Raw genomic sequence first — 16,420 nt, 5'->3', positions numbered from 1 at the left:
TAGGGTTGAATAATTTCTCATATCATGAGGCTATATTTGATATAATGGAGATGATCTTTATTCCTCCAATTATATTGCAACCTCATCCTAACTCATGGTACATGAGAGATTTTTGGCAAAGGAATAGGTCACATATGGAGATATATTGTGGGCATAACATCCTTCTTCATTACAAGCTATGAGGATTTGATGGGCTGAACAATTAAGGATAGTTAAGATATACCTTTTGTTCAGTGCCTTGTTGAATGGTTACTAGACATTGGGAGCTTGTATCTGAAACCTTGTGGGTATATCAAAAAGTGTTACAAATAGTACCACTTGAGAGAGTTGTTGTAGTACCAAGAAGGCCTTATTTTGGTACTGGATGTTTTGGTTATCCCCAAGAGCTACTACATTATGTTGTTAGCCATGTATATGAGAATCCCCCAAGATATAAGAATATAGACCCTGATACTTTTTATGACGAAAGGATCCATGAGATGATGTATTGGTAGATCATAGTATGATCAAATACATCTTTGTAAATACTTTCCATAAATATAAAGTCTTATTATTATTTTTAAAGAGTGTGAGTTATGAGCTTATGATGATAGTTGAGATGATTTGTCAAGTTAATGATGAAGTACACTTTATGCAAGTGATTTCTGAGATCATGTACTCCACTGCTTGCCAGTCAAATATATTGGAATTAAGAGAAAGCGTAATGGCTATCTTAGAGAAGACTCATCTATGGAATTGTTTAACATTACGAAGGGGCTAAAACTGGAGCCCAAATTTGGGGAAGGGACGACCCTTACATGTACTTAGAATTAACTCTATATGAAGATGTGAAAGTCCATCTTAAATTGTTGAAATGTCTTGAAGAACTAAAACTAATCAATATTCTTATACTATGACAATTAATGGGGAGCCAATGACACTACATCGTTGGGTGTATGACCAATATAAAAAGGTTATCTCTCCTGATAGGATAACCCTTATACCGGGAGTGTAAATTCAAAAAATTATGAGCTTCCAGAGTATCCCAATCTCCCAAAAATCTTATTGATCCCTAGAGAGGAAGCCCAAACCACCTCATTTTGTAATAAAGAAGTTATAGAGATAATCAGAATTGCCATTTGGTGCGAATTGATGAAACATATAAGGAACTCTAAGAGAAGAAGTTTCTTCTCAAGTAGATACCAACACCTAGGTTTAGCGGTGAAGGACCCAAGGTGGAGCAAGATGCAGAAGCATGGATTGAGGCTTTGGACGACTATTTCCTAGCCGTTGAAATTACTACTGCAAATTAATCCCTGACCACTCGTCTTCATCTTACTGGCAAAGCTAAGCTTAGGTGAAAATAGTTTTGCCAAGATAAAGGGGTGACAGAAGCATCCCAAACTTATGAGGATATCAAAGAAGTTGTGAAAGGACGTTATCTTCCCCCATCTTTTGAATCAATCAAGATGAATGAATTCTACAACTTACGACAACTAAGCCTAACCTTGGAAGGATATCAAAGAAGTTGTGAAAGGACGTTATCTTCCCCCATCTTTTGAATCAATCAAGATGAATGAATTCTACAACTTACGACAACTAAGCCTAACCTTGGAAGGATACTATTCTAAGTTTGTGACTTTGCACATATATGCACCCCCAATGACAACGTCTCAATAGATTGCAAGGTTCTACCAAGGACTAAATCCACCTTTGGACACTCGCCCCTTGAATCAATGAGACCAATGACTCTTGAAGATGCTCTTATGCGAGAAAAACCTATGTCCAAGGAAATTGCTCGAAATGGCCAAAGGAACCATCCAATAAACAACTATGGAAGGGGCTACCCAAACCATGGTTTCGACATGGCCAATGCCAGAGGGAATGGTAGAGCTAATGCAATCACCAAAGGACCAAATGGGATAGGAATCAGACACAACTACCAGTGTGGAAGAATTGGACACCTAAGGGAAAATTGTCCTAACCATCCTCAAAGTCCTAGCCCAAACCAAGTTGGTGGAAGAGGCCGAGGGAATGGCAATAACAACTCAGGCCATGGATGTGGAAGAATAGCTGATGCCCAGGTAAATACCATGATTGGACAGCCCAAAGAATGCACCTTAGGTGAAGAATTTGAAAGGGGATCCATTCATGTTGCCATGGAAAGGAAAGGAGTGGGACCACCAATGTTCAAAAATTCAATCTCTAGCTACTTACAAGGGTATGTTGTTTATGAGGATCTAGAATCCAAGGGGACAAGGAAAATGATGGTAGAATTGGCTAGTGGGAAGGAAATCGCCTCAACTGAAATTGTAGGGAAACTTCAATTTGAGTTAGACAGCCATATAACTAAAACAAAATTTAGATGCTACCACTAGAATACTACAATTACATTCTGGGAATGGATTGGCTCAAGAAGAGCAAAGCTCAGAATCTATATGTTGAAGAGGAAATAATATTTCAAGACTTGGAGGGAGAAACCATAAAGACATATGGGAAAGCACGAAGAACTAGAGTCCAACTAGCCAAGGCAAGTCATCTCAGAAAGGGATTAAAGAAAGGTCAACCAATCTATATGATCCGGTTGAATAAGGTCAAAAAGACTAATGAAGGCACTCTACTTTCCTGGATCAACGACTTCGAGGATGTCTTTCCAGAAGAATTGACTCAACTGTCTCCAAAACATGAGGTTGATCATGAAATAAAATTGATTCCTGGAGCTGAGCCAGTGTCAAAACGAGCATACAAAATGTCTATTTCTAAAGCTATTGAGCTTAAGGAACAACTAAGGCAACTCATAGAGCAAGGATGTATCTGCCCAAGTAATTCACCTTGGGGAGTGCCTGTCCTCTTCCAGAAAAAGGACGGAACACTTAAGACTCTACATTGACTTCAGAGGACTAAACCAAGTTACAATAAAAAACAAGTACCCCATACCTAGGATAGACAAACTTTTAGATTGCCTGCATGGAGCCAAGGTTTTTTTCAAGATTGATCTAAGGTTTGGATACTATCAAATTCAAATCAAGGAACAAGATATCCCAAAGACTACCTTCAGCACTAGGTATGGTCATTATGAAATTTTAGTCATGCCATTTGGATTGACTAATGCCCCAGCTACATTCAATTGTCTAATGCAAGACATCTTTTGATCATATCTAGATGATTTTGTGCTAGTATTCTTTGACGATATACTAGTATACTCCAAATCAATAGAGGAACATGAAGGTCACTTAAAGATCACCCTAGTAACACTCCATGAAAATCATCTTTATGCCAAGATGAGTAAATGCGTATTTCTCACTTATAGGATTGAATATATTGGATACATTCTTTCCGCTAATGGAATCTATGTAGACCCTACCAAATTGAAAGATATCCTAGAATAGCCAATACCTAAGGCAATAAAAGAAATCCGAGGATTTTTGGGACTAATAGGATGGTACCAAATGTTCATCAAGGATTATTCCTCATTGCTGCACCCTTGACAAATCTTTTGAAGAAAAATACAATAATCATTTGGACCAATGAGCATCAAGAAAGCTTTGATAAGCTTAAAGAAGCTATAACCACTGCACTTGTATTAAAACTCCCTGACTTCAGTCAACCATTTGAGGTGATCACTAATGCAAGTGGACTTGCGATCGGTGGGGTGCTAGTACAAACAAGAAGACTAGTGGCCTATACTTTCAAAAAACTGAAACCCTACAAGTCCAACTATGCCACTCATGACCTTGAGTTACTCGCAGTAATTTCATGCAAATACATCTGTGTTGCTTGAATGTTATATGAGCCTTGTGGTCATTGAAAGATCAACTTGGTTTGTAGGGAGTCATCATGCATTGATGACAATCAATGCATGATGGACTGCAGTAATGCATAGAGCTATAATCATGTCAAATATTGAAAAGACTAATAATATCACTTAGATAGTGGGTGAAAAGATGGGAAAAAAAATATGCTATCTAGAAATTCTGTATGGAGAACTTTTTTATTGAAAAAGACTATTGGGATCTTGTGACAAGTGATGAGGCTGAACCTAAGCTTCCAAATAGACATCCAGCTCCTGAACAGCAAAAAGCACATAGTGCTTGGCTTGAACATGCTCGTAGAGTCTTGCATTGGCTCTCATTGTGCATTACGGATGCAATGGTCATGTAGATAATGAATTGCAAGTCTCCTAAAGATACTTGGGAATTCTTGATGAAGTACTATGGCACTACCACTAGTGCATGCAAAATTCAACTAAAGTAGAAGTTCAGCACCATGGAGAGGAAAGGACGGGGATTATGTGACAGAGATAAAAACTCTTGTAGATCAATTGGAAACTGTTGGAACTAAAGTAGAGGATGAGGATTTGGTTGCACTGACCTTGAATGGTCTTGGACCTGAATACAGGTCATTTGACTTGCTATATCAGTGAGATTTGAAATGCTTGACTTTAATGATCAGTTGCATTTCTTATTCACATGAAGAGCTAAAAATGGGTTAGCTACTAGCTCTAGTAGCTCAAAAGGTAGAGATGCAATGTTTTACTCAAATTAGAGAGGCCCTGGTAGCTATGGTAGAGGGTCCTTCCATGGTAGAGGGACTCAACAACATGCAGATTAGAATATGCAAAATCAGCAAGGATATCATGCTAGAGGTGGTGGATACTCCCGAGAGCGAGGGGAAGATCTAACTCCAAAGGCGGTAGAGGATGCTAACAGTCTTGCATACTACATATGATAATGCCAACAAGGACAAGGACTATCACTACTATAGAAAATATGGCCACATTGCTAAAAGTGCTGAAAGAAGCAAGCGAATCAAAGAGGTAGGTAGTAGGGACATTATGCCTCGTCCAAGCATATAGAGCATGAGAGTGGTGACAGGTTATTTGCAATGATATATATATAGAACAAGGCTGCTAAGCAAGTAAAATCAAATGACATATGGTATATTGATTCATCATATGATACCACATGGCGAGTGGTTTGATGAAATGAAAGCAGGTACAAATGGCTATGTATGCATTAGAGATGATACCCAACATGATATAACTCATATAGGAGTTGTTTCATTGGTTATGCCTGATAGTAGGAAGAAGAAATTGCATGTTGTTTTGCATGTTCCATCCATCATAAAGAATGTGTTATTTGTTGGCTAGATAGTTGAACAAAACTTGCAGATATTGCTTTACAAAGATGGCTATTTTATTGATGAATATGGCAGAGGTTACAAGCTGATTGCAAAGGGAAAAAGACATGGCAAAATATTTACATTGGATGCAAATATTCCTAAGTTGAAAGCTGCAATGTTTGCCCATGATGATGCAAGTATCAGAGACATAGATATTTGGCATAAACGCATTGACACATGAATGTTTAGAGGATGAAAAATATGCAACAAAAGCATATTTTTTCAAGGTTTCCAAAGTCTAAATATGCTGATTTTAGACACATATGTTCAACTTGTCAATTTGGCAAACAAGCCCACTTTCCATTTTTCAGACATACATGGAACAATAGTAGACCCTTGTAGCTTATTCATTTAGATGTATGGGAACTCACATATAATGTAGGGTCTAGGTATTATGCGACTTTCGTGGATGATTTCAATAGGTGTACTTGGATATACATTTTGAAACATAAAGATGAGGTTCTGGATAGCTTTATGGATTTCAAATCTCATGCAGAGAAAGAGTTCAACTATTATCTCTCATGTATATAGTCTGATGGTGGCAATGAATATGTGTCCATGGAGTTTGACAAGTACTTGACTAAGAATGGGATTAAGAGATAGTTGACATGTAGTTACACTCCACCGCAAAACAGAGTGTGACGGAATGGTAAAACAAGGTCATTATGGAAGCATCCAGGGCAATGCTAAATGGGAAAGATACGCCTCTTGTAATACTTCCACACAATTCGAAAGTAAGTTACTCAATTAATAAGTTAGTAAGATTACTAACTAAAGTAAAAACTAACTAAATTAATAACTAACAATTTTTATCCAATTAAAAATATTTTAAAAAAATGAGAGTCGTAATCCAACATTTTTCCTGGATTGACAAGGACTGTAGCCACCCTTCATGGAAGTTACAACGTGAAAGAGAGTTATGAGCCATATTAATCACTAGTGTTAATGTGTATAGTATGGATGGTCCAAAAACATTAGATTTTAGGCACAAACACTACAAGATATAGGCCTTATACCGACGTTAAAAGCGACGAAAATGTTCATAAAGAAAATTTCCCTCGTCGTCACAAAAAGCATCGTTATTGGCGATGCCATAGAACAGTCGGTATCAGCGTTGTTATCAGCGTCGCTATTTGCGTCGGTATTAGCGTCGCATTTGCGATGCTGATACCGACGCAAATAACGATGCTGATAACAACGCTTTGTGATGCATTTTGCGATGCTAATAGTGACGCGTGCAGTAAATTTGCGACGCTAATAGCAACAGTAACAGGGGAAAAAAATTGTGTGTGCTTTATTTGGGCCATACAAAATAGTTTCAGTAATGTGTACAATGCTCATGTAAATAAAGACAAAATGTGCTTAAATTATAACATTGATACATGAAATAAATACATGATTGCATAATGAAAGCGACCAGTACAATCATGGCAAGATACTACTACTACATAGAAAATGTCTACACAGATCACGTGACCAAAAAAAAAGTGTATGTGAGAACTAGGGATCCAAGGGCGAGCTATAGATCGCCATCCGAAACCTCATCCCATTGCAAAGGAGCATCGAATGGACTATATAAAAAAAGAAATAACTACACATCAGTCCACTATACAATAATGCATTATAATTAAACATGGTAACTACGGACAAGAAAGATGAGTGACTTACAGGGCTGCCGCGTCCATACAATCAATCGATCAATGCAGTGAGACTATGCCTCTTTGCATATCAAGTCTCAAGGCCGATGGGATCGCAATTTGTAATGGAGTGTTGCAAAGAAAAAAAAATACAACTGATAGAAATACGATTGTTAGTACAAAGGATATTGTAAAAAAATAAGCAAGCAAAACAAAAGAAAAACTTACAAAGTCCTCCAGATAATATCCTGTGGCTGCCACTTCCAAGATGATGGACCACTCCGGCCTCTAGTCATGCCCTCGCCACCTGGCGCTGTTGTCTCCAACGTCCTGGAGAATCTATAGCCTCCTCCCTGAGTCGGTGCCAGTCATCCGCGTCTAGCCACTTGGGCTTTGAAGCCCCACTCTTGAGTGCTTTGCGTGCGTCTGATCGTCTATGTGACATATATACATGCATGCACTCCATCATCCAACCCGTAGAAAACCTATCTGCTGCGGCTGGTACCGAAAACTCCTCATGCAAGGATGTTACTATGTCCTTGCTCCCCTCCAGTATGTTCTTCCAATGATCCAAGACATTGTGCCGAAAAACTTGTTGGCACAACTCTCTCATGCGAGCCATCACCCTCCTCCCCTCATCATTCATGATGATGGCTCCTAATCTATCATCTACAAGGTAGGGGGTATGCCTAAGATGGGTCCTCTCCCACATGCGACCACGCTCCTGGGCATATTTAGGAGACCCCTATACATCTAGCGTACCTACTAGGGTAGTATCTATCAGAGTAGCACCCATAGGGATGCCACCTGCGAACGGTTGAGCAAAAGCCACAGAGTGAGTGGAGTAGATGTCCCCACATGTGTGACAAGTCCCGGAGGTGACACAACTCCAGCAGAATGACGAGACACAGACACTGCGTTCGGTACCTCCACATCAACCACCTGAGCCACACTCTCTCGAACCGCCATGAGAGCGAGGAGTAGCACCGGAATCCCGAGCCAATCGCGGGCTCACTGCATCCGAATCTCTATAGCATCCCCTTGAACCACTCCCTCCATCTGGCCCAAGTCTGGAGCATCGACCTCATCTGCTAGAAACTGAAGCATTAGAGTGCGTCAAAATAGATCTAATAGAGTAATCTGATGGTGTATGAGATAGCTCCTGGTCCACCATATCTCTGAATCTCACCATTTGATCTGGAGATATACGCATGAAGATCTCCTGTAGCTCCTCGTCACTCATCCCTTGACTCATCCTGATGATCTAAATATCCACAAAGGTCATCTACATAGACAAAAAATGATATTAGCATAATCAATATAAATCATACAAAGCACAGTAATATAAATCTTAAAGAAATGATCTTACTTAAAATACATATCTTATGTACCCTTATAAGCGATTCGTCAATGAATTGAGTAGATGGATGCTCCAAGTATGAAGTACCCTATGGTCCCATGTCACCACAAAAGGATGAGTCCACCTCGCTCTCAAAGAATTCTTGGACTCCTGTATTTCCATCATTGTTACCTGATGTTGGCTCCTCTACATGCTCCAAGCTTTCAGTGGCCTCCACCCCTTGCAATATCGACCCCTCTATTTGCATATTGTCCTCATCTATTCTTGGAACATCACTTTGATCATATACTCTCACACTTCGGGGAGCTGAAGGTATAACATACGACAATCGAGGTTGTCGGGAGTTTGGATAGAAAATTACATATTCACAATCACATACAAGAGAGATTTAACCATTGTGACATGTACTATGTCATAATACAATTAAAAAACACATGAGTTCATGCACCTGTTCACAATGGACTGACAACACAAACGTGTCGCATAAATTTATCCTTTTTTTTTCGAAATCTATTTCGAGAAATCCAGATGAACCTCGTCGAATTGTTGCTCCAGCTCCTTCAAGTACCACTTTGAACCATTGCACATTGAATATCATGGAGAAGCTATGGTAATCCACTGTGACAATACTTTGCAAGTTTCCAAAATACTCCATTTCATCTATAATCGTGTTTGGATCCGTTGGTTGTTGTCGGCTCTCTTGCTCAAACCTTGCCATGATACCACAATCTGTTGTGGAGCGCATTTTGTCAATATGCTCCACGCGAAAATGCCATCCGCGCAATCACGTTGCACTATATATTTTGTACTGTACATTAAAACACTCAATTAGTTGTTGCATATAAAATATAGATACGATAAACCCTAAATACATCATCACCTTTGGACTACATCCCCTCCAGAATTCCTACTCCTTGGTTAAGACCTTTGCCCCTTCGCGAGATGCTACGGTCAAAGCTCCATGCAACCATTGCGTTGACATAAACCGCAGCATCTCCTCCATGCCATTGGAATATTGAATCTATTGATGGCATGTACTACGTCAAAATTCAGATCACACTTCCTCTCAATCTTTCCTAGCTTGCTGGTACCTAGCAAGCCACGTCTCTATAGAGGCATGGTGCAACATACAAAAGCGATTTACTTTCTCCTCCATTGCAACATCCATTCTTTTTCTATCCCATTTCCAACCACCACATCTCCGATCAGTCTATCATCGTTCTTCAACGATAATAGCATACTATTGTCTGAATTCACCATTGGTAGCCATTGTGAAATATGCACTAGCGCCTCAAACACCAACCAACCTTCAGCCATGCTACCTTCTGGCCAAGCTCGTTGTCTCACAAAGCCTTTCAGGGTTTTTATGAAGCGCTCCAAGCAGAACATCCATCGCATATGGACAAGTCTAGCAATCTCCACTTCATCTACAAGATGCACAAGAAGGTGGATTTGTATCGTGAGCATGCTGGTAGGTAGGTATTTCTCAAAGAGATAGACCGTCTCCACTGCTCCCCACTTCACGGATTCAATAGAGGATGTCTTAATCTCCTTTTGTGAGATCCATTGCACTAAAGTTGACAACTTGTAAATCACCCCACGTATTTCTGGAGTAAGGCATCCTGCGATTGCGATCGGTGGTACAAACTGTCACAAACAAGAAAGCATTATGAACAATGACTACACTTCAAATAGCAAAATATGCAGGCCACTTACAATCCATTCGTAGTACAAAGCTGACATATCTTATGTCAATCATGGGATTTTAGCCTTGATAATTAGTCGTCCTTAGAAAACGAGACCTAAGAAAACGCATCATACCCGTTGGAGTGCGGATAGACTTGACTATTTGCTTCACAATGCGCTCTTCTTTAGTGGACAAAATCCAAGGAGTGTGAGGTAGCTGCAAGTGACCATCACCACTCCGACTGCGGCCAAACCACCTTCATCTTGTCTACCTCCTTCAAATCCATTCGTGTCCCTACAGTGTCACTCTTTCCTATGATGTGGTCCCATAGCAAGTTGCCCACGTTCTTGAAAATATGCATGGGATCCAACAAGTGGTTGATCTGTAAGTGGGTTCAATATGGCAACTCGTAGAAAACTAAGAACCGTCGCATTATGTTTGGATGTGACTCCGTGTGGACCATTTTCAGCTCGTACCAGCTTTGGGCATTCATACATGCTGGATATCATCCAAGAAAACCTTCCCTGAGTTCATGACCCTCTGGCAAGAAAGCGGCATGTCCTTGATATACCATCTTCTTCATGGTTCGTGACCTTCGGGAGTTTAACTGTGGCCTGCACAATGGACATGCATGATAACCTGAGGTAACCAGACCTATCCCAACACCTCTATCTAGTGAATACAAACTTGAACAAGCTATGATAGATATTACCAACGAGAACGAAAGCCTACTTATCTGAGCACTCTCCGAATCTCGGAAAGTCATGCATCGTCCACATGAGAATGGCTCGAATATTGGTAGACCATCGACCATTGCGCTTGCTCATATCTTGCACAGTGACCCTCTCCTCCTGCAAAATCTTAAGCTCATCGACTAATGAACGAAGATACATGTCCATATTTTTGACTTTGTAGCGGTTGGGAACGAGTAAGCTATGGATGAGATGTTCTTTCTTCGTAGAAAGCCATGGAGGGATATTGTAGTTGACAAGGGCTATAGGCCACACACTGTAAGAAGTTGAGCGCTGACCGAATGGGTTCACGCCATCCATAGCAAGACCGAGCTGAAGATTCCTTGGCTCTTTGGCAAAGCCTGGGAAGGTAGAGTTAATGTGACTCCATGCGCGTAAATCCATTTATATTTGTTGAACTCCATCTGTGGACCTATTCTACGCATGCCATGTTGTCAAGCTCACCATGCTGGACGTATGAAACATGTGGTTTATGTGGGGGATAAGCGGAAAGTGTCTAAGAACTTTTTGAGAGATGGTTTGCCCTTTGTAAGTCCTGTTGATACCTGTGAGCACCACACTTTGGACATGTCTCCATAGTCTCGTATTCTCCTTGAAACAGTATGCAATCATTGATACATGCATGGATGCTATTGTAGTCCATGCTAAGCTTTTGTAAAACATGTCATGCATCATCACGAGACTCAAGCATGGTATTGGCAAGTGGTATTTCATGATACTTCAGTAACCTGAAAAAAAATCATAAAACACCTTAAAAAAGCACAAATGTTTTTAATGATAGTGCTAAAAAGAAATCAACGAAGCGTACGTACAAGGTACCTGAACAACTCGATCACACTCGTATCGCTCCACCCGTATTTTGCTTGCACACTTAGGAGTTCAAGCAGTGACTTCAGACAAGATACCCGGTACCTATTATGTAATGGTATGGATGCTTCCTCTCTAAAACACAATATTAGTGAGTTTGGGAATCTCCCAATTCTCATTTTTTGAATACTAAAAGGTGGCACCTAGATAACATGCCCATAAGTTTCTTAAAACTATATGGTGTGACCTATCATTGAAAAGTGCTTGAAAAATGGAATCTGTTGAGCTATAGAGCATTTAATTTAGAGTCATGGTGTTCAAGTTATGACAAATCCAAAGATTTGACCATGTGTCCCAAACTTATGGGAAATTTCCATATTCCCCAATATGGTGTTCTAAGCGGATTAGAAGTCTCGACATCCATGGGCATCAATGCATCGATCATTGCCTCCATCTCAGGATCCAAGATTGTAGGTAAGTCTGGAAGGCTGCCTGTCTCCTCTGGTATTGACGATATAGATTGGGTAGTACCTTCCAAGTGGTGGATTGGCTCAAGCACTCCATCCATCACACGCCCAGGAACTCTTCTAATTGGCCGCAAAGGGTACACTCCTCCTTGGGATGAGACATCACCTCCTTGGATAGAAAATTTACCAACCACACCCAATGTTTTTGTATATGGTATTCAATTAGCTTGCGAATACAATGCATGATTGATATACACTTTTCTTACCATTTTCTCAAAATCTGAGATCACCTGATCAATGATCTCAAATTGAAACTTGCCAAAGCGTTGTACTTTTCTATAGACAATCGACGTTTTCATCTAATTGCCAACTTACATTGAGAGCAAGGATATGGGACACGTTGATTAAGATACGCTTCACGATCTTGAACACCATGATCTTCATCGTTTTCCATTTTGTCTATGTTACAACAAACAATTTGTTTTTATTATCATTCTTTTTTTCTTTCTTAAGTTGTTTGAAAAGGGATTTCTTCTCTTGTAACTCAACAAAATTAACATATGTAAAGTCTCCACCCATCCACAAATTAACGTATGTCAAAGTGTTTCCTGTCTCGTGGTATTGCACCGGACCTCACCAGACCTCGCCACCACTCTCTTTTTGTTTTTTATCCATTCATTCTCTTATCTCCTTCCATCTCTCTCTCTTCTCCTATTTCTTTATTATGTTGTATATTTATTTCCTCTCTCTCGTTCCTTCTTTCTTTTTCTTTTCCTCTCCCTCTCTCATTTCCTTTAACAAAACATCTCTCTCTCTCTACCACTACCACTACCACTACCACTACCACTACCACTACCACTACCACTACCACTACCACTACCACTACCACTACAATAAATAAGAAAAGAAGAAAAAACAACAACAACAACAACAACTACTACTACTACTACTACTACTACTACCACTACCACTACCACTACCACTACCACTACCACTACCACTACCACTACCACTACCGCTACCACTACAATAAATAAGAAAAGAAGAAACAACAACAACAACTACTACTACTACTACTACTACTACTACTACTACTACTACTACTACTACTACTACTACTACTACTACTACTACTACTACTACTACTACTACTACTACTACTACTACTACTACTACTACTACTACTACTACTACTACTACTACTACTACTACTACTACTACTACTACTACTACTACTACTACTACTACTACTACCACAACAAATAAGAAAAGAAAAAAAACTACTACTACTACCACTACTACAACAACAACAAACAAGAAAACTAAACAACAATAAACAAGAAAACAAAAAAAACTATTACTACTACTACAACAACAACAACAACAAACAAGAAAACCACTACTACTACTACAACCACGACTACGATGACTACGACTACAACCACTACTACTACTATAACCACGACTACGATGACTACGACTACAACCACTACTACTACTATAACCACGACTACGATGATTACGACTATGACTATGACTACCACAACAACAAACCACTACCACTACCACTACCACTACCACTACCACTACCACGACCAGTATAATAAACAAGAAAAGAAAAGAAAAGAAAAAAAAAAACAACAACAACTACTACTACAATAACAACAAACAAGACAAGAAGAAAAAACTACTACTACTACTACTACTACTACTACTACTACTACTACTACTACTACTACTACTACTACTACTACTACTACTACTACTACTACCACAACAACAACAACAACAATAACAACAAACAAGAAAACTATTATTACTACTACTACAATCATGACTACGATGACTACGACCACGACTACGACTACCACAATAACTCTCTCTCTCTACCACTACCACTACCATTACCACTACCACAACAACAACAAACAAGAAAAAAAGAAGAAGAAATAAAATAATAACAATAACAACAACCGCTCCCTCCCTCTCTCTCTCTCCCTCCCTTCCTCCCTCCCTCTCCCTCTCCCTCTCTTTCTCTCTTTCCCTATTATGTTTAATGTTTTCTCCCTCTCTCTCTCATTCCTTCTTTCCTTTTCTCTCTTTCTCTCCCTCTTTCATTTCCTCTCCCTCTCTCAATACACATGATTTTTAATAAAAACAAGTAAAAGAAAAAGAGAAAAAACAAAAACAAAGCAAGAATGAACAATGCACTCACCGTAAAGGCCCGAGGATGGATTCGGCGGCTCCTCTTCACGACGGCGGCTCCTCTTCACCCTTTGTACACTTCCTCCTCTTCTTCACGAATGGCGACGGTGGTGGTGAGAAGCTTTCCTTCTTCCTCTTTCTCTTTTTCTCTCCCTCTCCCTCTCAAATGCAAGATGGAGTTTGCTCTCTCTTTTGTTTGTTCGCGCAAAATAACGTGCTCGGGTTTTGGCCCACGTTTTTTTGTCTGAGCACCATCGCTATTTGCATCGCAACAGCCGCTATTTTGCATCGAAAAGCGCCATCGCTATGCCTCTGTATCCTTGTAGTGAAATAGCATATAAAAAGCTATGAAGATTTCTAGAATAGGATGTCATGTAAAAAAAAAAGTGATTTTTTAAAGCTTATTTTGGAGATTTAATATTTAAAAAATAAGGATTGGCGAAATCACGCATGCCACGATCACAGTTTACAAGCAGTAAACATTACTTGAAATAGGGAGAAGGAGAGATATGGAAGATTTCTAACCAAGTATCTCAGTGTTTTACCCTCTTTTCAAGCCAACGGAACTATCAGAATTGTGATTTGAGCATCATATTGCTGATTTTTCTAAGATCCCCTCCATAAAGAGCTCTTCTTCTCAATTACAACCCTTCTCTTGTTTAGCTATAAATATGAGGCATGGGGAGTAGGTAGAGAAGCACAAGGAGACCCTGAGAGGTCATGAGAGAGAGGTAGAGAGAGGGAGGTAGAAGGATACCCCTCCAAGAGATTGTGAGAAGGAGCTTGAGAGAGAGAGAGAGAGAGAGAGAGAGAGAGGAGTTACCGGGAGAGGTTGCAAGGGCGAGAGTTAGCTCAATTCCCCCTATCTCGGTCTTCAACTAAGCCATCTTCTCTTACGCTCTCCCATCTCAAATCCATTCCTTCTTATTTATCTCTCAAATCCACTTGCCGACGATGGCCCCCAAGCGAAAGATCTCTCCAAATGCTGAAACTCCTACCACAACCAATGGGACCACGAACCAAGGGACCACAACTACGGGAAATGCATCTCTTATGAATCAAGTGCACCCCATTGTATTAGGGAAAAGAAATTGGGAGAAAATAACATTTACATTAATTATCGCAACTTAATTGAGTATGTTTTGAGATAATGAGCATACTATAAAAATTTTGTTCATCGCATTCATCTTAGGTGATCAATTAAAATTGCATTTAGAAGCTGTTAAATTGCACATAAATTGCATGGAAATTTTGTGCTAATATATATATTAAAAATTTCAAGAATATGCATTAATTTGCATTAAGCCAGATCGATTTTATGTATCTGTATCTGTTTGCTTGGTTGAAATAATAGGAAATCCTATTACATCTCACAAAACATAGATTGAGCTTGTGATAGAATACGTAGCGTTCCTAGGAAGTTGAAAGAATTTCAAACCCTAAAGAGTTGAAGGATTCTTCTCAAGAACCATCTTGCTTGAAGCTGAAAGGAATTCAAAGTCCTTAAGTAACTATATGAATTATGTGACAAACCCTAGTTCAAATGAATATGTAGGGTTTCATTGTAGGGAAGCCAATGTCCCAAATTGCAATCAACATTACAAGGATACTCCTTCATTCAAAAGAATGAGAAAATTAAATAAGGTTATCTTTGGAAATCTCGGATGATAACGGGGATAAAGCTGAGACTAGATGCTATTGCATCCAATTGGAATTTCCTTCGAGAACAAAGAATTTTCTAGTACATATTGTACACTTCTGCTTGTGTTTGTACTTAGGAACACCTATTTGAAAAATGAGTCATCTAACAAAGGACTTGATAAGAAGAAAATATTTCAAATTTGATTTAGGTTGAAACACCTGGAAAAGGCATGTTGAGCACTCCTAGCTAGCCGCCAACCCTATGCAAGGGAGTTTTTTTTATAGCCACATTGTCGCAGTGCATAGGGTTGAAGGTCACTATAGGGGTTTAGCAAGAGAAGAATGTATAGGGGTTCAAGAGCTTAGGCTTCGGAGATGGTAGAGATAAGAGAAGGGTTGAAGGTTTCAAGCCAAGTTCTTGAAGATAAGAGACAGCAGGGTGTAGGTAGATTCAAGGAGAGGAGTAGATGGAAGAGAAGGGGTTCGAAGAGATTGAATATATAGAAGAATACTCTAAAAAAGAATTAGAAAATAAAGAAAAATACTAACAAAGATGAAGTTTGTCAGTTTCTTTCAGCATTATGAGAAAATATAACTCTAATAGATAAAAACGTATACACAATAATACCTTCCTCTATGCTGCTCAGATTGCCAATCTGATGCTTCCAATGGCTCTGAAAGTGGGGTTAAATAGCAGGACACCT

Source organism: Lygodium microphyllum, chromosome 17, assembly GCF_053477565.2.
Source record: "Lygodium microphyllum isolate KBCC chromosome 17, Lygodium_microphyllum_v1.1.10, whole genome shotgun sequence".
In the NCBI taxonomy this organism is placed as follows: Eukaryota; Viridiplantae; Streptophyta; class Polypodiopsida; order Schizaeales; family Lygodiaceae; genus Lygodium; species Lygodium microphyllum.
This window is presented reverse-complemented; position numbering follows the sequence as displayed.